At 45.4% G+C, this 26,871-nt stretch overlaps 1 long non-coding RNA gene across 2 annotated transcripts in view; it reads left to right on the top strand.

The window, feature by feature from the left end:
• The window catches only part of LOC140691065 (uncharacterized), a 247,434-nt gene that overhangs the window by 205,613 nt on the left and 14,950 nt on the right, over positions 1-26,871 (top strand). For both annotated transcript variants that reach the window (XR_012066514.1, XR_012066513.1), the window contains one exon: positions 22,840-22,979. This is a non-coding gene — a long non-coding RNA (uncharacterized lncRNA). The remainder of the gene's footprint in view (positions 1-22,839; positions 22,980-26,871) is intronic.

Raw genomic sequence — 26,871 nt, 5'->3', positions numbered from 1 at the left:
TCACTCAACTTCTCTGAGCTTCAATTCCTCACCCATAAAGCAAGCATATCTATTAACAGTGATAATTGTAATTGGTAACATTTTAGTGCTTGTTCTAAGTGTTTTACCTGCGTCATCACCGTGAATCCTCCTAGCAACCCCAGGAGGGAGGTGATGCAATTGTGTTTGCCTTACAGATGGGGACACTGAGGCAGAGAGCAGTTAAGGAATGTGCCCCAGGCCACACAGCTGCTAAATGGTGGTCCAGGATTGCTCACACAGCTGAGCCTCTGCTCCGCATCTCCCGGATGCTAAGTGGCAGTAAGCATGGCCAGGCTTAGATAAAATCCAGGCTCTGGGACAGGGTAAGTTTCCCTTTAGGATTTTGATTAGCCCAAAGTAAACACTTTTAATTCCAGATTTTCAGGTCCGGGGAAATCGTTGGTGTAGATAATTACCCTAACACCAGGCAGGGTTGCCATGGCAACTGTTCTCTCCTCCGCTCACCCTCCAGACCAGCCCTGAGAACCAGGTGTGGCGCTTTGCCTCTCCCAAATCTCAGCTCATTAACAAGAGAGATCTTGTGCCCCGAGATTTCTTACAGCACCCAGCATGTTGAAAAGCTTATCCTCGATGTCCAGAGAGGTTTAAAGTCCACTCAGCGTGATGAATGGGCTCTTGTGCGAGGCCCTGGCTCCCAAAGCCTTCCTTCTCTGACCTCTGTGAAGAATGGCCTACCCATGGTGTTTCGTTTTTAAACTACAGATACTCTTGGTTGGAGAAAATATTGAGATGTCAACTTCTTAGGGTGTCTTCACTAATCAGACTACTTTCCTCTCAGTCTTGAGGAGCCAGGCCCTCTGCACCCAGGTGGAGGGGAAGCTGGAGTCAGGCACTGGCCATCCCAGCTCTCTTTGGGCCAGCTACCCAGGGCTGGGCCAGGCCACAGACTCCACATGGAATACTGCTCTGGGCTGGGGCAGAAGACGGTATTTCTTTGTTACTCATGGTCAAAGACTGAGGGGGCCTTTCTGTATTTTTGGTAAGCTGGGATCTGGCCTGAGAATCTTGTATTTGCTGTTTTCCACACCGTCTGGCTACGCCATCGCTGGCTTCTGAACCTCCCAGAGATGAATAATTTAGCTGGCGCAGGAATAAAAGCCCTAACACTCTAATCTCACTTCATTTAGGATTCATATTTAGCAGCGAGAGGCAGAAGGGGACGGGGAGAGTGACTGAAAGCGACCGTGAACCCGTGATGTGTCCCAGCCGTGTGGCCTCGCTCCTGAAGGAAGGCTGCAGTGCCGGGCCTGAAACAGTCAAAACCTCGGTGGTGAGAAGCATTCCATTGGACCCCTGGAAAATGACTCAGCCACACTCACTGCTAATCCAATTTAATGATGCTGTTTTGATGGCATCGTGTATTTATGTGCTGGTTAGGAGAAAAACCACCTCACAAGGTCTCCCTGCAGGTGCTCTGAAAGCAGGGCTACTGGGGGAGCCGCTGTCCTTGCCCCATTCCGGGGGCTTAGGGCTTTCGTGTGAGAATGTGGCCTTCAGACGGGCCGGGAGGTTTGAAAGGGCAGGGGCTGGGGAGAGGGTGGTGGCCGTCCTGAAAGCTCTGAACAAGCCAGCTGGGGCGGGAGCGTGGTCGTGAGGGAATGTTATCTGGTGTGGTTCTTTGTTTTCACGGCATCACCTCCTACTCCTCAGACCAACAGAATCACCAAGCTGTAAACGGCACACCTTACAAATCAGGGTTCCCTGGCGTGGCTGGAGCGTTCATTACCAGCCGTAAAGGCACACCAGCAAGAGAGGTTGCTGTTCTGTAGCCCAATTTTCCATCGCAATAACCCAATTAACTGGTGTGTGTGTTTGTTTTACAAAGCTCCAAGCTACAATAAACCATACAGATACGCGGGCTGCAGAAAGCTCTGTAATTAGGACAAGGTGTACAAATTAAACTACTCTTTTTAAACTTCAAACCAGCTAACTTCTGACATACTGTACTGCTGGGGCTTCTGGGACTGAACCCAATTAACATCTTAGTATTTTATAAGCAGCGTTTTAATTGCATTTGTATGCAATCTTCTCTCCAAGTGCCTTTCAAGGTGCTAGTCCTCGTTCAGCTTTTATTACTTTGGTGATTTAAATCTTCTCTCTCAGAGGTTCCCATTAATAATGACTACGGCTACTTCAGATGCTGGTCCAACATAAAACTCGTCCCTCAAAAGAATAATGCTTTAAAACAGTTACATTTAACTTTATTATTACATTTTTAATTTTTTTCTCTGTTTGAACATTATGCCCTTAAACGTTTTATCAACCTGTCAGCTCTCGTAATGGCTAGAAAAGAGATTCTTTTTAGAAGCTGGGATGATGGCTCCCCTACTCTCTTCTTCTGCTCACCTTTAGTGTGGAGCACAAGTGTTTGGTGCCACCGGTTGCCATGAGGAAGAGGAGGTATATGAATGAGTGCATTTGGGTTTTTTAAATTTCCTTGTGGGTTTCAGCATCTCTTTGTCTGCATCTTGAGGCTGGGACTAGGGTGAGGCAAATGAGGCACCAAAATTTGCAGGGATCAAGATAAATACTATCTTAATGCAGTATTAAGAAAATAAAATCACTAAAATATGACTTGCAGACCAGCTGTTGTTTTTGTGAATAAATCTTTTGACAGCCAGGGCTGGGATTAGGGTGAGGTGAGTGAAGCAGTGCAAATGCAGACTTGGTGCTTGTTTTATTTAAAATTCTGATCTCTTGTTCACTGTGGATTTTGGGGTTTTTTTTTTTTGATTTTTTTAGTTTTGGCCTTCATTTGTATTCTCCAACAATTTTGCATTAAAATGTTACTTATTTTGATTCCTAAGTTTTTGGTGCCCTCTTAAATTGTGCACCTGGGTGAGTGTCTCATTTGCCTCCCCCTGTTCCAGACCCTGCTATAAATCTAAGTGCAAGGAACACTTTAAAAGGGATTTAAACATATGGAGAAATCCTGGGGGAAAGTTTTCATCCAATGAGTCAAAAATGTAGGGAAAATCTTAGCCCAGCACAGTTTCTTCCTCAGTATAGTGTACACAGAAGCCCTCACTTTCTGCTTAAAAGCACCCAAACAAGGGGCAGTGCCTGAGTTTATGGGAACCACCACATGACAAACTCTTCTCCTTCAAAACCCTAGCCCGCAAAAGCGAAGTGTTTTCATAATTTTCCTTTGATGCTTTTTTATTCTAAGGAGGAGTTAGGGAAAATGAGTACTAATGTTGTGCTCAATTAGGATTTCTGTTATCTGGATAAAAATATACAGTCTTGAGCAGGCAGTGGGATCCTCCTGGAATATTTTAAACCTTTTTGCTTGATTGAGTGTCTTGTCAAACAAAACTGGCAGCCTCTCTCCCAGAGCTGCCTGAATCTATGCAGATATGATTTCTATCATGCCTTTATTATGTGTAGCCTGTAATAAGGATGAGCACATATAAATCATCTCTGGATGGCAGTTAGGATGCAATACTCAAAGGAGAAAGACATTTCTGCTTTCAAATGTCTAGTGATTTCAGATATTATATAGCAAGTCTCCCCTGAACTGCACAATCTTCAATTCTACTCAAGCCCTTCTGTGAAAGAATGAGACTTTCATATCTTTCTTTGCAAGAATTGCCAGTGAGATAAGAATTGTGTCACTAAGACCAGAGAGCACTGTATCTTTTTGGCTAGTCTGATGTCAAAGTTGCATTTGAAAGGAGGCTCCTTCTGTAATTTGATTTAAGAGGTTGGTCTTGAGAGATGGTGGGGAGGCCTTAGATTTGGAATCTCCTTTACTCTAACAGGGCACGAGCATTGCAGTGGGAAGGTATCAAACCACTGTTGACCTGAGTCTGCAGGAAGGACAAAGTGCACTTCTGGTGACATTTCAAAGAGTCATTCTTTCCCCTGAGTCAGGAACTGAGTCATAAATGTCTCAACCTCCTCTCTCTGATACAAAGGGTAATTTGGTAGGGGAAAAAAACTCTCTGCAAACCCAAAGGCAAGAGCTTCAGAGGCTACTAATATCGCTGAGCACTTACTGTGTGCCAGATATTGAGCATCTCCTTGTATGATCTCATTTACTCCTCAGTAGACTGCAACAATGCGGGGACTAGTAAGACACCCATTGTGCAGACAAGGGAAGGTCGACAAGCGAAGTCGTGATCCTGTGGTTTAGCAGGTCACGGATCAGGATTCAGACACACTGGCGCTGATCCAACTTCTCATCCACTGTGTTTTCACGTCCTGCATGGTCTGGGGCTACGTCACCTCTCAGACCTTAGGAAGACCAGGACAAGAGTGAAATAGCTGGGGAGGAAATCAAAGCAAGTAGGTGGTCAGAGGGTCTCTGGATCTCATGTCCGTTGCTGTTAAAAGGCAGTTTGTAGGACTTCCTCGGTTGGGTTGTGGTGTGTGTGTGTATGGACCGGGGGTGGCAGTGGTGACAGTGAGTGGGATAAATCCCAGACTTCTGTTGTGAAGTCACACTGGTCTTTGAGACCCCTGATTCTCTGGCCTGGGTTTTCTTTCCCTTTCGATGCCTTCTCTTTCTCCCTCCAGGAGTCTTGGATTTAACTGCTGTAGGTCCACCAGACCAACACTCAACCTTTCTCACAGTGCCACACACATAGAAAATGACAAATGAGAACTTCCTATGGGGGGTCGGGCTGCCCTTGTGTCTGCCGCCCGGCTGCCCGGGTGCCCAGGGGGCTCAGGAGGATGCGTTCCTGGGGCAGAGCTGGGGGAAGCTCTGCACCAGGACATGAGTACCGTGAGGCCTGGGGCTGCGTATGTCTATGCTTAGCACGGTTGTCGACTGGTTACGTCACTAGATCTACTCCTGGTACATAGGGAGACGTTGTGATAAAATAGTTCCCACCAAGCCGTTAGAGATTTAACCAGCCAACACACACATGTAAGCCTGCCGTTCCTTTTGGAAACACTGGCTCTTCGGGTGGGAGATCTTTGGGGGTGAGGGACATTCCCTGGAGCCTGTCATGCCGAGTGGCTTCTTTGCCCTGCAGTGAAAGGTGAGAGGTGAGGACTGTCAAGCCCCAGGGAGAGGGAGCAATAAGATAAGAAAGGAGGCTTGGGGAGAGAGCAAAGAACAGAGAGAAGACAGACAGGAAGAGAGGAGCGTTTCATGACTGGAGTCTTTTTTAATGGGACTGAGGGGGAATGGTCATCTGAACACAAACCCAGGAAGCTGCTGTGACGTGCGCTGTTTTCTACCTTATCTGCAGGCAGCTCCGGCCAGATAAGGGGTGTCGCTGTGATTTCTCACTTTTAACTGCTCTGGCTGTGCAGCTGTCCAACCCCCATCCCACAGTGTCTGTGCACAGGCTACCCAGGGCTTTCTCAGAAACCCAGATAGTTGGCACAAGGATTCAGGCTTTGTCAGTTGTGCTGCTGAGAGCTGCGATCCCGGATAGTAAGATGCGTGGTGCTCCACCACCGCGTGGTGGGAAAAGCATTGCCCTGTAAAGTTCTCATTCTTCATCTGGTTGTTGCTTCTCAGACTACCTTCCAGAATTGTCAACGGTGGTCCAATCTCCATAAAAGTGCTTTGAATACTGTCCAGTCTAGACAGGCATAAGACATTACTATGATTTAAGGTGGCAACATAATTTCAGATTGGGAAGGGAGGTCTATGTGGAGGTCAGCTGGTCTGCCCCTTTAACTCAATGCAAAGTGATTTGCCCTTGAGTGATTTGATACTAGGGGTAGCAGATCCCACTCTGATGCTCTGGAGAGCTTTATGTGCTTAAAGATCACTCAGAGTGCCTTTCACAGACTTCTTTAACTTTGAGCAGGGGCTCCTGCTCTGAGAGGTCCTTGTAACTCACTTACCAATCTCATTTTCTTTCCTTCAATCATCTGAACTGTTGTTTGTGGAAGTCGACGTTCCAAGCCCTGAGCTTCTGTCATGCCTTGTGGCTTAGAAGTGAGGACACACCTCGCCAACTCTTGAGGGAGAGGAGGTATAGTTGAGGTGTTCCTGTGGCCAGTATTTGGTGGTGGAGAAGGGGAGGGCCATTTGGGGCCACTATACTGATGATTGTTGACCTAAGAGAGCTCTCCTGGCAGTCCTTGGCCACATTCGGCCTGGCCTTTGGCATCTGGAAGTTTATGCCAGGTGACACTTTCTGAACCGTTTAACTTTTCTAACTTGGTGCAGACAGACTCTTGGGCATGGCCCAGATGAGCCTGGAGGATGCTGACGTCTGCATACGGAAAACATTTAATACATGATTCACTCATTGTTTATACGGCAGCCCGAGGTCAGCAAAAGAATGCTGGTGAAACAGACAGAATTGCAGGGGGCCAGTTCTGGCCTTGGACAAACAGTGTGACTTGGGCAAGTTACTTGGCCTCTCTGAGCCTCAGCTTCCTGATGTGTAAAATGAAGGCAGTGTCTGTTTCACAGTGTCTGGATGATGTGTGAAGACCCAAGGAGCTCATGCATGTGAAAATGTGGAGGACAGTTTAATTTGAAAATTGTCTGAGGGGTTATAATAATAATTATTATTATATTAACATTATTCATCTCACTAAACAAGCATCTCTATCTCCTTTGTGCAGAAAAGAAGGGAAGCATACATTCTTAGGACTCTAAGGAGCCAAAAAAGTCATTGTGTCAGATTTCCCATTCAGTGCCGAAAACCCCCACCAAGCAGGGGTGGTGTCTTTCCACGGGGAGAGTCTGGAGCTTGGCGAAGTTTCCTTCTCTGGCTGGGCCTGGAAGGGCCAGGCTGGCTGAGGGTCTACTGTCTTGGAAACTGTCTGAGGTTACAGAAATGGCTGTGACCCTGACCCTGACCCTGCACTCGAGACCCTTCCAGGGCTCAATCATCTTTTTTTTCCCCTTCAACAGGCATTTATTATGCTGCTGTGTGTAAGGCACTGTGCTAATTTTGGGGGATGCTATAGTAAACAGGGCACATAATGTCTCTGCTAAATGGCTGTGCTCAGAACTCCTCCTAAAAGGTTAAGAGCCATAGTCTGGTGGGAAAGATTGGCCATTCGCATGAAAACAGTAGCCACAAGGCAGGGAGTGTCTTGCTGTAGAGAGTATACTGTGAGTACCAAAGAGGGAGTACCTCTTGTCAGCTGGGCTGTTGGGGGAAGTCTGAGTGGAGAAAGATGTAGTTAGTTGACCTGAATCTTAGAAAATGGGAGAGTGAAGTTCAGTGCGCCTTTATTGCATAACGCCTGGAGAAACCACTCAGATCACAGTCTGTGTGAACAGCAGCCCTCGGAGTTGAGCCGGGCACAGCCTGTCCATCTCTATATGGTGGCCCTGACTTGGTCAGGGGAGAGGAACCATCCTTGTCGGTGAATTATGGATTTCTTGAGAAAGTTACAATAACCACTCTTTTGTCATATCACGCCAACATGATGGGAAGACCGGGGGAGAGACGCTAAAGAAAATCACAGCAGTGTCACTGCTTGTGGAGTAACCTGAGTGTGCAAATGGGATCTTGTTTTTCTTATTTTTCCGTTTAATTCCTTGAAATCCTTATTAAAGGGAGTGCAGAGTCTCCTACCACCCCTTGAATTATCCAAAACCCCAGGGCTTGCTTACTCCGCCTACAGGGTGGTCAGTCTTTATTGGACACTTGTCCAGGAGGGAACTGGAGCATGGTGAGCCTTCTAGTGGTGTGGTTCCTCACTGGCCGTGGTGTAACCGGGAAAGCATCCTTCTGCACCACCCTTGGGGGAGGCTTCAGCTCAAGCCCAGTCGTGGTTGCACCAGGATTTTCGGCTCTCTTGGCTCACCCTCGCTTGCTTACATGTCTTCCAGGGATAAAGCTGTCAACAGCATCATTGCTTAAGGACTGGCTTCAAAGCCTACCCTTCACCACCCTAGAATATTGACCCTGCTTTCTCCCCTCTGACCCCTCCCCTGGGAGAGGGCTGCTTCCTTCCCAAATCCTCAGAAGACAGAGGTTTCATTATATGTCTGTCTGAGAACAGTCAAGTGCTCTCACAACATCTCCCTTTGGAGGAAAGTTCTCTTCAGGGATTTGTACAGTGATGAGCTGGTAACTTCTGCTGAAGGACAGGAAACCTCGCCCATGCTCAGCCTCTGGTAGGCAGCCCTTCGGTGGGCTCCCTCTCCACAAGCAGGTTTTACGGGCAGGTGGTCCAGGGCGGAGGTCGCCAGCTATAGAGTAAGAATTTGGATCTGGGTGCTGCGTCAGATCTGTGACCTTGGGCAGTTTATTTAATTCTCTCTGAACTTCAGTTTCTTCCTCTATGAAACCTTTCTACATTGCCTACCTCAGGGGGTTGTTATGCGGATGAAACAAGATGATGCATGTAAAGCACTTGGCAGTGTGCCTGGCATAGAGGCAGTACTCACGGAACCTCATCTAGAACTAGTAGTGAGAGATGAGGAAGAAGACGAGAAAGAGAAGAAGAAAAAAGAGAGAAACTAGACATGGGGCTTGAACGGATAGACAGACAGCACCCACAGTCACCCTCCTGTACGCCTCTTCTATGCACCAGCAGCTGCCCCCTTTCCATTCCTTCCGTTCCTCAGAAGCAGAAGACATTTTAACCAGGGCTTTCCTCCAGCTGCAGGCAGCGTGGATGCCACGTTTGCACCGTGAGTTTTTACTTCTCAGCTTTCTCAGTGGATGGGATTCCTTTGAAACCCTGAGCTAACCCTCCCGGCTGTGAGGCCTTGGTACCCCCAGCCTCCAGGCAGCCCAGCACCTCCCCCAGGTTCCTCCACAGGCTGCCCCCCCAGCCTCCACTTGGCTCCTCACAGCTGGTTCTGCCTGCTTGGGCCTTGGATGCTTTGGTGACCGTGGGCCCACTTTCCATTAACCTTGTTCTGCCAAGGCTCACTGCAGGGGAGAGGGAGCTCTTCCCAGGATCCTTGGGTCCTCCGGCGGGCTATCCTGTGGGACTGGTGCCTCTGGCCAAGGGATGACCTCAGGAACTTAGCAAAAAGAGTCAGGCATGTGGTCTGTGCTGTGGCTGCTCCCATCCAGGCAGTGACGGGGTTGTGCGTCAATGAAACTCAACATTTGCATATTCAGTGCTTCTCAGCACCCAGTGGACAAAGAAGAAGTGGTGTGCTGTGGCTGTGACCTCCCTGGTAAAGGGCTAAGGGACCCAGAATGCCTTGTACCTCTTGAGAGGCTGGCAAGCTGGACTTCAGCAGGGCACTATCTTGCACTCCAAGTCTAGTTCTAGGCACGGTGTTGTTTGGTGTCTCCAGACCCATGATTACTAGCAATAGTTCTAGCTCGTCTAAGGGTGGGGACAAGGAGCACTGTCCCTTTCCCTCACTTGCACATCAACATTTGTTGTGTTACCTTAAGCAAGTTACCTCTCTTCCCAGTAGGTTTCCTCATCTGTAAAGTGGCAACAGTAATGCGAGTTGTGATATGACAGTGCTTGTAAGCACCTGTCACGGTGCCAGGCAGGTAGTAAGTGGTTAGTAAACATTTGTTACTGTTTTTATTATTTGCATGAATAGCCCTTTCAATTTCCCAAAGCTTTCACACAGTTCTTACTTAAAATTTCAAGTCTTAAGGAAACTCTGTGGGAAGTCAGTCTCATTTGACATTTGAAGAAATTGAGGGACGGAGAAGTAGGGTGACTTGGTTAGGTCAGATCTCCTGACTTCTAGGGCTGCTCCCTCCTGGACCCGAGGAAATAAATCCAGGGATGTTACTGTCTCCAGGCACAGCCCATACTAAAAGTTCCCACAATAGGCTTTGTTCCTCTGGTGTATGTTGATCCCTTGGTGAGAACTTGCAGTAAAATCTTACTCCTTCCTCAAGGTCCCGCTCAAAAGTTATTGACTATGTAAAGGAAATTCTCCAACTCCCCAGGCTGAATTAACCCTTCCTGCCTTGTATTTTGGACCAATGTCTGATCAGGCACTTGATATCATACTGTAACTGAATTGTAATTTACCACAAACTTTGCCAAGTAAATACAATGTCTTTTACGTGTTTGTGTCCCTAGGAGTTCAGAGTAAATGCTGCCTGAATATCTGTTGAATTAATAACACTAATAACAGTACCAGTAATTATGATCCCATTTAATCCTTACAACAACCCTATGAGCTAGGTACTATTATTGTCCCCAGCTTCTGGATGGGAATACTGAGGTTTTGAGGCGTTAAGTAACTTGTCTGAGGTCACACAGCTATGAAGTGGCTAGACTGTGATTTGAATCTAGATCTTATCATCTCCAGAGCTGAGCTCTCAACCAGTCCCGGGTTCTCTCCTACCCATTCACATGGAGCTTTTTCCTCCAGGTGGTACATACCTATCCCAAAGTTTCCCAGAAGCTGGTCCAGGCACGCCTGCCAAGAGGGAGAAGTAAGAGGGAGCTGGAGAATTGTGAGCTGAGTTGGAGCAGAGGAACCTAAACAAGCTTATGGCCTCTGTATGAAGTTACGAAGCAAATATCTTCAGCTTCCCCGACGTGCCTCTCCCTGAGCAGCCCTGTGGGTCAGCCACATGTAAGGCTGCGGCATGTTGGAAAGCCTTTGAGAAATGGTATCTGTTCTCTTGTAGTTGACCTTTGGCAGGGCCCATGAGTCAGCTGACCTTTGCATGCCCCCTGGCCTGCAGCAGCTAAGGGAAGCACTTCTTGCCTATTGCTGCATCAGGTAACAGGAAGTTGCCAGTGTTCAGTCAGGACTCAGAGCGGGGTGTCATCGACTGACTCCCAGGGGGGAAATTTCTGCCTGGGGAAACACCAGTGATGACAGCAGGGGGACTGGAACTAAGGACGCATATACAATGGGTGGTTGGAGCTTCTGAGTCAGGAGGCTACAAAGAAGGGACTTCTGCTAAACGCCCTTGGAGCAGGTCCGTGACTGTGTGTGGGGATCCTGGGATCGACACAGCATGTCTCTGACCCCCGCTTTCTAGTTAAGTTCAAGGAAGAAATCCATGGCTCCTGCCCACGGCTCTCATCACAGTCTCAGGATTGGAAGGGACTTTAGCGATAATCGAACCCAGCAAATATATAATATCCGCCTTCCCCCTCCCCAATCCTGTGCCCATAGCAACGGCAGACATCACTAATTGATGGCAGTGTTCTCTCTGGAAAAGCCTAGATGTAGCCTTGGAATCCTTTAGTACTTAGTGGTCCAAGCAATATGGAGTTGGCCATAGACTCCAACCAGAACCTTTACCTTTTAGCTTAGATCTCTTGACATGATTCTTTCCTGGGTCTGAGGGAGTGGGGGACTTGAATCCTGCTTGGGAAATATAGGGACTTCTGGTTTTTATTGGACATCAGAAGGGGCAACCCAGGTCTTGGAAAGGTCACTAGATTAAAGATACGAAGTCAAGTTCTGGTCTTGATGTTGCCACCAAGGAGCTGAGTGATCCTAGGCGAGGCACAACCTCCTTGGATCTCAGTGTCAAGGCCACATGAGGGCCATGGACCTTCTTTCAGAAGTCTGGCTTTGGAATGCTTTGGTATGTCGAGATATGTATGTCCCTTGCTCCTAGGAGGCAGTGTCTACATGCCCAAGGTCACCAAAGGCAGACATCTGACAGCCAAGCTGCCACTTCCCACTCCCATGCCTGTAGCTGACCCTGGCAACGTGGACTCCCTGTGGACTCAGTCCCAGAATGCTTTTCATCCTTTTTGGCAGCAGGGTGGGGAGTCTAAGGAGCCACTACCAATTGATCAAAATTTGCAAGGAAAATAAAAACTAGTTGCCATCTGTTATGGGCTGAATTTTGTCCCTCCAAACTATTCGCCTTGAAGTCCCTATCCTAGTACCTCGGAATGTATCTGGGGACAGGGTCTTTACAGAGGTGGTTAAGCTGAAAGGAGGTCATTAGGAAGAGCCCTGATCTCATATGACTGGTATGCTTATAAGAAGAGAAAACTTGGACAGAAACACGTACAGAGGGAAGACGATATGAAGATGCAGGGAGGAGAGGTTAACCAACAAGCCGAGGGGGGTGCTTGGAACAGGTCCTTCCCTCAGCTTCCCAAGGTGCCATACAGAAGAGGTCACCACCTTGACCTTGGACTTCCAGCCCCCAGGACTATAATAGATCTCTGTTGCTGAAGCCACCCACTCTGGGGTATTTTGTTCCGGCAGCTCTGGCAGACTCAGCTGCCGTCCTTGCCTACATGGAATCTGGTAGGAGAAAAGCAAACAGAAGTACGAAATAATCAGAGCAGTTCACTTTGCTCTCATTGCCGTTGTAGAAGCCTGGTCTTAAAGACCTGGTGGGGTTTTATTGTCCAGGAGCCAAGAAAGTAGAAGCTGGAGAGCTATTTCCCTAAATCTCTGGCCTTGGGTGAGTCCTTAAACTTCCCTGGATCCCATGCTCTCATCTGTAGAGTGAGATTGGAGTCGATGTCTTCAAAATCCTTCTTAAGCTTCAGAATACTTTATTCAGGTACTGACTACTATATATAAAACAGATAAATAACAGTTTTATTCTGTATAGCACAGAGAACTATATGCAACATCTTGTAGTAACCTAGAATGGAAAAAAAATATGAAAAATAATATGTATTTATGTGTGTGTATAACTGAATCACTATGCTGTACACCAGAGACTGACACAACATTGTATATCAACTATACATCAATAGAAAATAGTTTATTCAAACAAAATTTTAGGCAGAAACTTAAGAAGTAAAACCCAGATGAACACGAAGCTGTTTGGACAGAGGTCGAGGTGGGGGGTCTTGGGCCTGCCTCTCTCCTCCATCCCCTACACCCTTAGCACAGCTAGAATTACAAAGACCCTGTCCCACATCAGAGGTTCTGCAAACCCAAGAGCCTAACATCTGAGTCCATTGGACTGTGGGACTCTGGAGAGAGGTGCTGTCTCTTAATTAACTTAGCATCGTGCCAGGTCCACAGCAGGCACTCAATAAACGTGGAAAGAAGGAAGGGGATGAAATGACAGAAAAAGGAGAGAATCCAATATTGCTACAGAGTTCCAGAGGCGGCCTCAGCCATTCAGATGGCTTTACAATGTTCTTTTTCATTTTGCTTTGGAAAAGTCACCTGGAGCTCCCTGCCGTCAGGCAGAGCCTGTTGGCTCACCAAGAACTTTGTTGCCATTTCTAGAAACTAAGGCCACAAACTGAAACTCAATCAGGCGCTGAAGCAGAGGTGATTGGAAACGGACTTAAATCTCTAGCAAAGGTTAAAGAGTTCAATCGCTATTTCAGGCCAGTGGGAGTTGGACCGGCTGAGAGCTGGGGAAGTTAGGAACTGGTTGGGGTCCAGGGAGGCTGCTTTCCTTCTCAGCGCTCAGCTAAGGGTTTGGCATTTCACCTGCTAGATGGCGCTGTCTTCTAAGGAAAGACCCAGCTCTGCTCGAACGGGGCTCAGTCAAGGAAGCAGGAACTGCTGAAGTTGAAAAGAACGGATGGGCAAGAGGCAGAGGGGATGGAGGACAGCCCTCTCCCCAGCAGCAGCATCCCCTTTTGTGGTGGTTCTCGTTCTGTGTATCATTCTCATTTCGCAGTGTGGGTGTTTTACACACTACACCTGACAAGTCACAGGGCCTTTTGCTCTGAACAAAAACGAATAAAAAAATGTGTGTTTGTGTGTGTGGTGTGTATGTGTGTGTGTGAGCGGGGAAGATCACTGAGGTCCCTCCCCAAGGCTACAGCTTACAAATGACCTGTCCCAGCCCCAGTCTTTGGCCTTGACTTAAACGAGATCAGGGGGAAGAAGAAACAGTCAGTCCTTTCTCCATGCGGCCTGCCTAGCCAGACGCCTCAGACTCCTCGTGGCTTTGCTCTGAAGCCTTCTAGCTCAACTTCAAACTGCAGGGGTAAACTGCTTGTAGGGTCTGAGACTCCCTTTCCCCGGGCAACGTTAGTGTTAGACTGACATGCTGGCTCTGCGTCTGCATGTGCAATCAGGGATGCAGCCTGCAACTACTCCCACTCTATCAGCAGCCAGAAGGAAGGAAAACAAAGATAAGGGTGGGGGGGAGGGATGGAAACCAGGAGGGGACCTAAGAGGAGGGATGGGAGGGTTGAGGAAAGGCAGGAGACAAGGGAACAAAGAACAGAGGTGAAGGGTGAAGGGGATGGGAGGGGTGGGAGGGATTCGTGGGACCAGGTGTCCAGAAAGAAAGGAAAGGGCCATGCAGGGGAGCCACAGTGGAGAAGAGAGGATGGACCAGTGTGGGAAATGAGGAGACCAGGAAGCCGGAGTGGAGCTTTCAAGTCCTTGCTAAAGCCAGGAAACTTAAAAGGCAGGGGAAGGAGGCTTTGCCAGGCAAACAGGAAAACAGGAAAACAGAGGGAGAGGAAGTCTAGTAATTAGAGAAAACCTGACCAGGGGCCCAAAAGCAGGGGAAAACCACTGTGATGGGGAGGTTGCTGAAAAGGAAGGCGGGAGATAGTGGCAAGCAAGCTCTGAAGCAGGAGGGTGGAAGCAAGGGAGGCAGAGAGCAGAGCTGGGAAGGGAGAAGAAAAACCGAGGAGATGGAACAAGCAAAACACAGCACAGTAGAGAGTGAGGGAACAGGGAAAGAGCCATTAAAACAATGCTTACCTTATAGTCGTAAAAACCGGAATGTGTGTATTTTGGCCTGCAGCCATTGTTCAGGAAACACAGTGTGGCTTTTAAGCAAATTGTGGAGTGGTTGTGTCCGCACGGTGGTAGCTTGCCCTGGTCTGCTGCTTTGAAATGCAGCTGCTCTGCGCTGCCCACTTGCTGGCTGGCAGCCTGTTTTTGGGGACATCAGATGGAACCCGCTGTCCACACCTAAGGTCATCCCCACTCGGTTTATGGTGCTCTGAGTTCAGAGGCACCAGCTTCTCTTCCAGGGCAGTCATTTCCCTTTGCAGGCCGAGAGCTGAGATGGGTATCCGGCAGGGTGACCTGTCCCTTGACTCACTGGTTCCTCGGAGGATGTTTGTTGGTGGGACTGGTGCAGAAGCTCTGGTGGGGCAGAGGGGGAGACATGTTGAAGGTGATACAGGATGGAGGTTAAGGGAAGGGACCCTGGAGTCTGATGGCCACAATTTTGTTCCCAGTTTTATCATTTTGCTGTGTAAACTAGCATCTGTTTCTTTGTCTCTCTGAGCCTCAGTTACTCCTCTGTAAAATTGGGCTCATAGTCATACCTATCTCACAGGGTCCTGATGAGGCTTAAATGAGATGGTCAGTGGGGCTAGCGGATCACACTGATGTTCATTAAATGTTAGCTGTTATTTGTATTATCATTAAAGACCAGATAACTCTGTGTGTATGTGTGTATTTGGGGGCTCCGCCCTTCACTGCAGACTAAGGGGCTTAGATCTGAAGGTGTTTTAGCAGGGGAATGATCTGTGCAAATCACTGTTTGTGAAAACAGATCCAGCAGTGACATGTGGGCTGCTTTGGGGAGTAGGGGAGACCATTTTGGTGACCAGAGCATGCTTGAGATAGTGGGTGCCTGAATCAGGGATGGAGGTGCTGAAAAAAATGTAAAGGGGATTTTGAGAGGCAGCCCACCCGATGATTGGATGCACAAGTAGTGAGAGAGGGACATTTTAAGCATGACTCCAAGGTGTGGGGGCCTAGAACAGGGGTCAGAGGACGCTCTCAAGCTAAGAACGATGTTTTACATTTTTGGAGGGTTCTAAAAAACAAAGAACATGTCACAGAGAAAGTAAGTGGTCTGCAAAGCCTGGACTGCTTCCTGTTTAGCCCTTCCCAGAGTCACCCTACCTCTGGCGCAGCCTAGGGTATCAGGAGAAGACTCTGCCCCAGAAACTGGAAAGTCCAGCGGGGTTCGGGAGAAAAGTACAATGTCCCCCAGAAAATTAGAGCCCTGGGACTAAACCTGGAGTGAGGTTTTTGTGTGAGTAACAGACAGATTTAAGAGTCGCATATTCATCCCACAGGGATTTTTTGAATGTGGCTCAGGAGACAGACCTGATTGAATCCTCGCTTCATCTTTCTACCTGTAACCGTCACCAAGTCATCAACCTCCGTGTGTCTCACTTTTCCTACTTGTAAAATGTAGATGATAATTACACTTACATCCTGGAATTTTTTTTTTTTTGAGGATTAAATGTGATAAGACATGTAAGGCATTTAGACAGTGCCTGGTGCACAACACAGAGTAAATATTAGTGTTTATTATTTTTATTTTACTTGTTTATTTTATTGTATTATCGCATTATTATTAATATTTTATTTTATTTATTATTAATTTTATTGTATTATTTTTGTCATTAAGAACCTAGAAGCTGAGAGATGGAAATGGCATAGGCTAAGCCACAGTAAGAGGGTGAACTGGTCTGATAAGTAACAGTAAGAAAATACCACTTGCCCTTATTATTATTATCATCCATATCCTCACCCTTTTGCTGTTGTTAGACCTTGGGGTCTGGTTTTGGGACCCCAGTGTTCTCGTTCAGAAAGAACAAGGTTTGCTAAGATCCCCTTCCAACTCCCTCTTTTTTATTTTTTGTCAGTTTCTTCCTCCTTCCCGTCTCCCTTTTTCCCTTCCCTCTGTGCGGTTACAAACACGCTTAATTCTCTTTGACATTTCTGACAGCCAGGTCATCTCTCCCCATCCTCTTTAAAAATCCTGATCATGTAAGAACTGATTCTATTTTCCCCTCATTCCCAGTGATCGCTCTTCCCTTTGCGGCCCCTCCCCCTCCAGGCATTTCCAACAAAAGAGTCAGGTCATTTTTCACGCGGTATCAGCCAAATGTCAGCCTCCAAAGCATTTGTCCTTTGTTTCTCTGAGTGTCGGAAGTTCTCCGTCTTCCCACTAGGACTTTTTGAGAGCATGGAGTGGATCCCAGAATTTCTGATCCTCCCTGCTGCAACTGAGCCTCTTCCCACACTCTGAGAAAAAGGACTGGGGGAGGGAAAAAACCAGACCAGCGGAGGAGCAAGGCACGCAGGCCTGGCCAGCTCACGGCCGCAGCGCGGGTTTGTGCTGGCGGGCATGCTGAGCCCTGCCGGGTTTACTGCTGCCTTGAGAGGCCAGTTGCGGGGAGAGAGATCAGGGTCATCAAGATAAGGCAGAGAATATTCAAACTGGAAGCAAAAAGGGGCTGTTTTTCCAATAGTAAGTAATCAGGGAAGAGGAGGATGTAATTTGCAGATTAGGAAAGTGAACAAAGAACATAAAATTAACTTTATAGCAAAGAGGAGCCCAGTCTGCTTGAAGAAATAAACCTCCAAAAAGCATTATTGTTGATAAAAATCAGACTGTTGATTTAAACCAAGTAGGAAATATGACCAAATCAGGCAGAGGAGGGGGGCTCAGTGGAAGCGAAAGTTGAAACTTCAGGAAGGGATGGGAGGCTGAGATGGGCCTGGGAGACCTGATGTGCGTGTGCGTGTGTGCGTGTGCGCCTGTGTGTACACGTGCGTACATGCTGAGGGAGAGATGTAAGATCAAAGCAAGGATGCCTGCGTAAAGGCAGAGATGAGGGTTGTGCCTTTTCAGGATGCCTAAACTGCCTTCGTTTAGGGATTGTCTTTATTTTGAACTGACAAGAACACATACTACACTTGATCTGAACCAACAGGCCAAGAAGCCAGAGGACTGTCTTCATTTCCGAAGTGGCACTGACTTCCAAGCGCTGGTAACCAGCACATATGCTCTCACATGCACCTAGTCTCAACCCCACCTCTTCCTATTTTTAATTCTTAAACACCCACAAAGGCTCACCTGAAACCCAGGTGGCTCTCCCCGTGAAAACCGGTGCTGACTCGACTACCAAAGCAGCAAAGTCCCAAGGTCATGCCTTTGATCCTGAGGAGGTGAGACCAGGGCTTCTGTTCCCTTTATCACAGACCGGCTGACCAGATCAGGATAACACCCCCAAACTGGGCAGTGAGAATCTAGCCGTGTGCTGTTAGCTGCCCGGTACTTCCCCATGCCAAGTCTTCTCGGCCCCGCGTTGACCAGGAGGGGCATTTACATGGTTCTTGTTGTCTTGGAGCTACCGAGGCAGGACTCTTCCTAAGGACCGCGGGTCCGAGAAGCATCCCTCAGTAGCAGTGTGTTCAAAATCTTCCTTCCCCTTCTTGGTCCATTCTCCTCCTTGCTTCGTCTTGCTCTGACCCCTGGAAGTCACATCCTGGGAATTCCTTGTTTTCTGGCTTTCCGTAGGGTCCAGCTTATGGAAGGCACCAGTAGGCTGGAGGAGAGAGAGAGAGGGCGGGGAATTATTACCTGGACACCCTCCCCACTCATCAGCAGGCGGGCAGTAGCTTTCTCTATGGAAGTTCAAGGCTCTCCTACAGCTACAGCTTCAGCCTCAGCTGTAAGTTTCTCTGAGTTTTGGGGTCCTGGCCTTGTCCCTTAAGGCACAGGGGTGGTCCTGGCTTCCCCTGCAGCTGCTACAACTGCAGCCTTTGTTGGCTTCCTTTAAATGTGCCTTTGCATCTAACAGTCCCTTCATTATGCTCCCCTCTAGTGCCCCTATTTGAGTGCACCATTCTTAGAGGATCCTGGTGGACACAAGTCATTGAGAGCTCCTATCTGGAAACCAGAAGGCCTGGGTCGTTGCAGGTCATTAGGCAAATTGCTTTTCCTTACTGGCCTCAGGTTCTTCATCTGTGAAATGGGCATATGGTGAGGTCATCTTTCAGCTAAAAGATTCTGAGATTCTGTTTCTGCTAGTGGTGTGGTGGGCAGGGCTTCACAGGAAAAAGAAACAAGGGTTTGAATCCTGATTTTGACACTTACTAAGTGTGTGATCTTGGCCAAGTCTTAATCTCTTTGAATATTGGTTTGTGTCATCAGTAAAACAGGGAAGACAACCCTTTCCTTGAAATCTGAAGGGGAGGGTTAAATAAAATTACCTGTATAAAAGCAGCTGAAGCAGTTTTCATGACAAAGGAGGCATCCAGTCTGTGTTAAAGCCTTTCTCTTCTTTACCGGCTTTCTTGGAAGGAAAATGCTTGAACAAGAAGGGAGAGAAGTATGTAGATTCTGGAGGTCCCCATCCTTTCCACCTCTAATTCTGTTTATTTTTATTTGCTGACATCTCAGCAAACAGATTCTCATACATTTATCCTTTTCAATCTGTCTGGTCCTTGAAGATTTCTCCCTGGAACCATTCCTCTAAAAGGAGGGCAGGCCCATGGTTGGCTGGAAGGAGGAAACCAGAAGAAGCAGGCCCTGGGCACCGTGCCACTTGCTAGCCTGGCATTCTGACCAAAATGGGTTTCTTTCAGCTCAGAGCTCTCTGGGACAGCTGACACATTTCAGGGACCTTCCTTTTCCTTCTTTATGCAGATGTCACCTTTTTAACTGAAGGGCTGGGCCTCTCATTTTTCATGGTAATTGCTCGTACTTAGATTTTAGGACAAAAAGAGCTCTTACCCAACCCAACCCATTGGTCCTGCCCAACCCAAACTTGCTGTAAGTGATTTTTGTACAGAGATTTAAAAAAAATTATGGAGTGGGACTCTTGAAAATTTTGCTTGAAGTTGCAGTATTTAAGTGTGTGCCCTGCCACAGATAGATTCAGATGTGGACAAAACTGTGAAAGAATATTTCTCAGTTATTTCTTCTATTCATTCTCAGTGTCCTATCTATATCCGTCCATAGTTGACCAGAGATCCTCTGGCCAGGATCTCTACTAGGATCAAACAGAGCCCCATAATTCTGTCCCTATTAAATATAAACTTATATGTTTTAGGTCTGTTAGTGCTTATTGAATGCTCTCAAGTGTATAATAATTTGATCCATTCTTCTGTCTATCCATCCATTCATCCACCCATCCACCACCAGCCAATTGACAAATATTGATTGAGAGCCTCTTGTGCACAAAATGTGGTGGTAGGCTTTCTATAATAATTAAAAAAATTTTTTCAGATGTCCGTCAGTCACATACACCTGAACTGTATGTCCGTCACAGTTCCAGACTTCAAGAGCATAGAGTATATCTGCAGGCCCAAAACAAAAAAAGGTAAAAAGTTCTCTCACAATACCAATGCAAACAAGGGCCAAGTGTCCAGTAGTGATAATAAGGATTGTTAAAGTTCAAAGGAAAGAGAAAACACAGTGGGGCAGAGTAATAAGGACTGACTTTAGAGAAGAAATGGAAATAGAACCATGCCTGAAAGGATGAGTAGAATTTGTGTGAATAGAAAGAAAGGGGAGAGCTGCCAGAGAAGGCATGGGGACAGGGGAAGTGGGAAAAGACGGGAGATAGAGTTCTAAAAGTAGACCTGCTTGGCTGGACTGGAGGGTTGAGTAGTAAGACTAGAAAGATTGATTGGGACTGGTTTCTGGAAAAGAGGCTGGAATTTGAAGCTGAGAAGTATGAGCATTTCCTACAGGTAATAGAGAGCTCCTTAAGACTGGTCTAGCTGGGAGGGACATCTGGTAGAACTGTGCAGTATGGAGTTTGTATTATTTACTGACTCGCTGATTCATAGATTCATGCAACAAGAGTTTAATGAGCTCTACTCTGTGCTAAATTCAGTGATCATGGCTGGACACTAGTTATTATGTTCTAGTTCCTTCAGAAATCAAAGGAGCCCTTGCTTTGGTGAGAATTTCCTATCCATCCATCAAGACCAAATAGTTAACCCAGAGAGCAAAACTATTGCAGTTAACTATTTTTTAAAAAACTTTTATTGTAAAATTAAACACAGGTATGGTAAACTAAACCAAACAGATGTGTGACTTAGTTAATTATCATACAGTGAATATCCTTATAACTACCATTCAAATCAAGGAATGGAATTGCCAGCCACTCCTGAAAACTCCTCCGTGTGCCTCATTCCAATTCCTCCCTACCTCCAGAAGTAACCACTACCCTGACTTTTATAGTAATCACTTCCTTGCATTTATTTATGGTTTTATCACTCAAGTGTGCATCCCTCAACCCGATGGTTTAGCCTTGCCCATATATTTTTTAACTTGAAATGCTTTTTAGGTCTCTTTTAATCTATAGGTTCCCCTCCTGTCTCTTTTTTTCCCCTTACAATTTATTGGTAGACAAATCTGGGCCATTTGACTTGTCATGTTTCCAACAGTCAGATTTTCTGACTGCTCACTCAGGTTGCAGTTCAATGTGTTCCTGCATCTTCTGTATTTCCTTTGAATTAGGAGCGAGATCAAGAGGCTTGATCTGACACAGGTTCAATTCCTTTAACAAGCTTATAGGTGGTGTTATGTCTTGTGTCTGATTTACGCTATTTTTTTTGATACTAGTTAAAGCAGATGCTCAAGGTCTACATTCATTAATTCATTGGGAGTTGAAAAATAGTAATATTTTAGTGCCATATTTTGTTTTTGTTACCTGGGATAAATTTTAAAAGTAAAAAGAGAGACTTAACTTTCATCTGCTATTTTGTTACAGAGTACTACATTTCATATAGGATAACATTTGATTATTTCCTTTTATTTGCCCAGTTTTCAAGATAGCAATTGGATCATTGTTTCCTCAAAAGTTGACCAGTTATTATTTTTAAAGTACATGTCATGAATTCTTGGATTTATATATATTTGATGAGTTTCAGTCTACTGCACAGCTTAAATCTTTGGGCAGTGGAAAACTCTTCAAGGTGCTTCCTGAATTCTTCTGACATGACCCTCATTGTTTTTGACAGCTTCCTTCTAACCGCATGTCAAGATGTTCCAAACTCATGGCTCTTTCATGCTACAGACCTGGAATTAGCCTTTTCTCCAAGAAATCCTGGTTTAGCTCAATGGGATATGTCATTTGAAGATCAAATCTGAGTGCTAGAGATGCTTACAGCTATCTGGTTAACTTCTGTTTCTAAATCATTTTTAACGGAAGGAGCTGGAATAAATAAATACCTCATGAGTTCATATTAATATTTCTAATTCAGATTCATATCTGCAGGACGTTTGCTTAACATCTTCTGTTTTGCCTTAGTAGCTCCTTTCACCAGAAAACCCTTGAAGTTGCAGGGGATGGTAGAATTAGAATATCCCATTATTAGCATTTGCTTTTTTTCCCTACTTTACATATATAACATTCTCAGAGTAATAATACTTGTCCTATCACTGACATTATTATTACTGAGAGCAGATAAGACATTTCTTTGCATATGCTAATTGTCTCCTCATCTTTTATAGTTGTAGCATTTTTGCATTTTAAATCATATAGCCATTACATACTTGAGTCGCTACCTTTTAACCCTCATTTAGTCTTTTATCTACAAGTAACTATATATCTAATATTCACCAGCAATACCTGTCTGAAACTTGCTCTCTAGTAGACTCCTTAGGAAGGGCTCATGGGAATAATATTCTCTGAGTCTTTGCATGTTATTAGCAGTTTGTGTGATTTCCTGGATAAAAAATCCTTAGTTCACATTTTCTCTCCATGAATATCTTAAATACATTACTCTAATTTCTTCTGGCAAAAAGCTTAGCTGTCAAAGAAAAAAAATCAGAGGATAATTTAATTTGATTTCTCTTCTAGGTTATCTAGGCTCTTTTTGCCTGGATATCCAGATTTTTTCTTTTTCTTTAAAATACTTACATTTAAGAATTCTTTTGGACTATGTCTTAGTTTTGGTCATTCTGGGTCAGTATTCTCAGATACCTGGCATATTTTTTCAATAGTTCATATCATTTTTTATACTGGGAAAGCTTTATTGAATTGCAGTTCTGGGTTTTTGTTTGTTGTTCTCCTCTTATGATTCCTTTGCTTTCTTCTTCAGGGTCTCCTACTAGTTGTGTATTGGATCTTCTTTGCCTGTCTTCCAGTTAACTCTTTAATGTACGTTCCGATTGTTTGGATTTCTTGATAATTCATAAGAGGTGTGGGCAAACGTGTGTCTGTTTAAAAACTGATGATGTATGATTTGAGGTCATGACTGAATGTTTTTTTTTCATATTGTTTTCATTTTATTAGGCAGCATTGGAGAAACTGAACTATGGTCTCCAAAGAACGGTATGCGTTTATAGTACAACGGCAAGCCAGTAGGAGAGACAGTTTGGTGCCCTGAGACTTCTTGGATCATACAGCTTAAAAATCTGAGCTGGGCACTGGAGGTAAGAACCTCCTACCTTTATGGGATTAGAAATCCTTTCTTTGCCTTTTCCAACTACTAAATCCTGTCAAGAACAGGAAAATCTCACTTTCATCAAGCATATAAGTTTAGTAAGGTTTCGTTTATTTGTTTCACGACAGAAACTAAAGTAGAAAGGATGAGGATGGCTCTTGAGGCAGGGAGAACGATATGAGCAAATGTATGGAAGCTAGTGTGAGCAAAACATGTTTGTGGCTTAATAGAATAATTTTTAATAGAGAAGAGGTAAAATAAATATCCCTCAACATCCTATGTTCTATATAGTTTGAAGCAAAATCATTGATTATAATAGTGTGAAGTTGCTGGCCCACATGACCTGGACATTTATGCTAGTTTCCTACTGCTACTGGAATGAACTAATTACAAATCTAGTGGCTTAAAACAGTGCAAATGTATTCTCTTACATTTCTGGAGGTCAGAAGTCTAAAATGGGTTAAAATCAAGGTGAGTTAAAATTGAGTGTTGGCAGGGTTTCAAAATCAAGTGTTGGCAGGATTTCTTATGAGGATCTGGGGGCAGAATTTGCTTCCTTGCCCATTTTAGCTTCTAGCCATTAGTATTTCTTTGTTTGTGGCCCTTTGTTCCATCTTCAACTCATATCACTCCAATCTCTGCCTCCATTGTCGCATCACCTTCTCCTCTCTGTCGCCAAGTCTCCTTCTGCATTCCTCTTATAAGAACAGTTGTGATTACACGTAGGGTCCACCTGGATAATCCAGGCTAATCTCCCCATCTCAAAATCCTTCACTTAATCACAGCTGCAAAGTCTCTTTTGCCATGTATGGTAAGATTAACAGGATCTGGGGATTAGGACATGGCTATCTTTGAGGGGGCCACTATTTAACCTACCATATGCATAAATTTTTTTTTTACAAAAAAATCCCTAGTAACAGAGAGAAGTAAACTCATTGACAGGTTGAAGTGACAGGGCTGAAACTTGAAATAGTCTCCTGAAAGCCTGCAATTTCTTTGGGGACTAATGTTTTACCTTAACATTTTCTTTAAAAGTTTGAATTTTCTGGTTTACTCTACATTTATGCTCACTAACTTGTAAGAAGAATAACCTCTTTACCCTACTTCCCTGCACCCAAAGAAAAAGGGATCTGAGAAGATGTGCTGTGATTCTTCTAAGACTGTAAGGACTCTGTAAGGACTGCGTCACACCCTGGTAGTAACTATCTAATTTGGCTGGCACCACATTGCATCATAGGAAAGAGTGCAAATTAAGAGGTGATATTAGTCCCAATGATAGCTGAGTCAGGCCTTGCCCAATAGTCTGGGTGGGGGGAGAGTACACCCCATAGATTCTGATTGTCTCTTGCTCAGAATCCCCATTCATGCCTGAGTCCCTTGCGTGAGGTAGGAAGTCTCTTTGGGGCATGAGATAAAGACAATCAGTAGAACTTGCTCTTCGGTTAGAAAGTGAGTCCCTGGAGGTCATGGATACCGTCTTCTCCAGTGCTGATCCTCATGGAATGCTCGTCTGTGAACTGATTCTCAGAATGAAGCCTCCTGGCTTTCCCGACCCAGGGTTCATGCATGGGCTCTCTTTCTCTCTGGAGGGCTTGCCGTGCACAGAATCAGCATCCTGGGCTTGGTTTCTACTGAAGGAAGAGTGAGCAGCCTCTTCTCTGCCCTGCAGCTCTTCGGATGATAGGCCATGCTGAGTTATTATGCACAGTTCCTTCGACTCCTTCCTCGCCCTCCACCCCCAGCCCCTTCTGCTCTGTAACTGCTCAGGGTCCCAGGACAGTTGAAATCTGACCAGCCAGGGTGCTATTTTTAACTTCTCTACGCATCGCAGCTGAGGACTTGGTCCCCATACAGTTCTATCCACGGCTGCTGTTTCTTCCTCTCTAAGGATGCAGGTGTAAAACCAATGCCTGTGCCTGGAACGGAGCAGGCAAGTAGTTCTCTCTCCTGGTAGACCTCAGCATGTCGTGAACTCGGAGCTTCATAAAATGTGGCATTCACGTGTGCGGCACATTGCTGTGACTCTGTTTTATTCCGTGATAAAGACTACATCTGTCAGGCCCTGTCTGCTCATGTTCGGGCCAAGAAGAGAATTATATGGCCCAGAATTGCTCTCCCCTCCCCTCTTATAAGGGGTAGCCTTCTCCTCCCTCCCCCCGGAGCCAGCTGAGGGATCCTGTCTCAGGGGAGGAAGGGGTGGACAGAAATCCATGGTGGATATCCCAGTACCAGGAAAAGGATAGATCAATTTCAAATTGTTTCTCTCTTTAAGTGACTTGCCCTAGAATATCAGAGAATCTCTGTGACCCTCTTAAAAAATGAATACATTATATATGTGTGTGTATATTTATATAAATATATATATACACACACATGAATATAGACACATATGTATATATACAAATACATATTATATATAATACAATAAATATTAAAACATTGCATGTACATGTGTGTAATACATGTGTGTGTGTGTATATATACATAAACATTTTTTTAAACTGACTTTAGTTTTGAAACTTTTCACCAGGCATTTTTGTTTCAGTTAATCACGTTTCTATTGCAGCCTGGGGACTTTTAAAAACATTTCTAGAACCCCCTATCTTGCTCCCAAAGGCTTAAGCATTATTTGATAATTAGGCTTCACAATTATGTGATACGTTCTGGAGAGAAGACGTGTGGGCCGGAGGAGGTGGGAGGAAGAAAGTTGTGTGTGTTAGTTAATGTGGGAGGAATGAGGGGGTATTGTCTGGGGATTGGAGGAATGCTTATAAGAGAAAGAAGTTCACTTTGTCAAAATTGTGTTGGTTGCCAGTTCTCTGTGAAACCCTCACTTAGACACAGGGAAGGGCGGTGGGGGGGAAATTGAAAATGTTCTCGCCTTTCCTAATTAAAATGATGCCAGAAAGCAAGATCCACATAGAGGCCAGCTACATGCCACTTAAAAAGAAATATGCTTCATTGCATTTTCTCTCCATTTCCCGGAACTCACAATGGGAACAAAAGAAAGGAAGAGGGCTTGTTAAAATTTTGGCATAGTATTTTGGTACTTACCCGACTGTTAGCACGATATCACAATAAAATAGTTCTTGCTAAAAGGACAGTTTTTCTCCCCTTTCTTTCTGTTCATATACCGAAAGTGTATGTGTTCATTGTGTTCGTATACCTTCTGCCTCTCCAAGTCCACACACTTGCATAAGCAAAAGCACAGTGTCCTGTACTCCTGGAGTCTGTTCCTTTGGTCCATGCTGACTCTCTAGAGGAAGCCATCACATTAGCATCTCCAAAGAGGCCTATATGCTCTGCGTTCTCATTCTATGAAAATTAATTTATTTTCCTTTTTAAGGGGAAGTTTTTGTTTTGTTCATTGAATCAGGTTTCAACAAGGTTGGGTATGTGGCTGATTTTGAGAGTGAGAGAGAGAGAAAACAAGAGAGGGGCCTCTGTGTGGTGCTGTGTTGTGTGTGTGTGTGTGTGCTCACACACAGAGGGGCTGAGAGTTCTTATAGTCAAGAATGGCCCTCAGCCAAAATATTAAAATAGATGAGGTGTGTGCTAAGGGCCACTTCCTTCTTCAGTACTTCTCTTCCAAATTCAAGATGTCAAGACCACAGTACTTAATTCAATCTACAGTGAATTCCGGGTAGTACCAAACAAAGGGGAAGGCTCTTTTGCTTGCTTGTTGGCCTGCAATTTGTTACTTTTACTATTGGTTTTTGGTCAGGGAGGGTGAGGGGTGAGAGGAATTACTGAATTTCTTGATCCTTCTAGAATCCCATCACATATAGAGCTGCTTGAGGCTAGTCATGCTAAATGTTTTTTTTCCTGGCCAGGGCAGGCAGCTTGTTGTAGAGCAGGGCTTACCAATTTATAGGCCTGCA

This window comes from Vicugna pacos, chromosome 3, assembly GCF_048564905.1.
Source record: "Vicugna pacos chromosome 3, VicPac4, whole genome shotgun sequence".
Lineage (NCBI taxonomy): Eukaryota > Metazoa > Chordata > Mammalia > Artiodactyla > Camelidae > Vicugna > Vicugna pacos.
The sequence above is the reverse complement of the archived record's forward strand: the minus strand, read 5'-3'. Positions and strand labels throughout refer to the sequence as shown.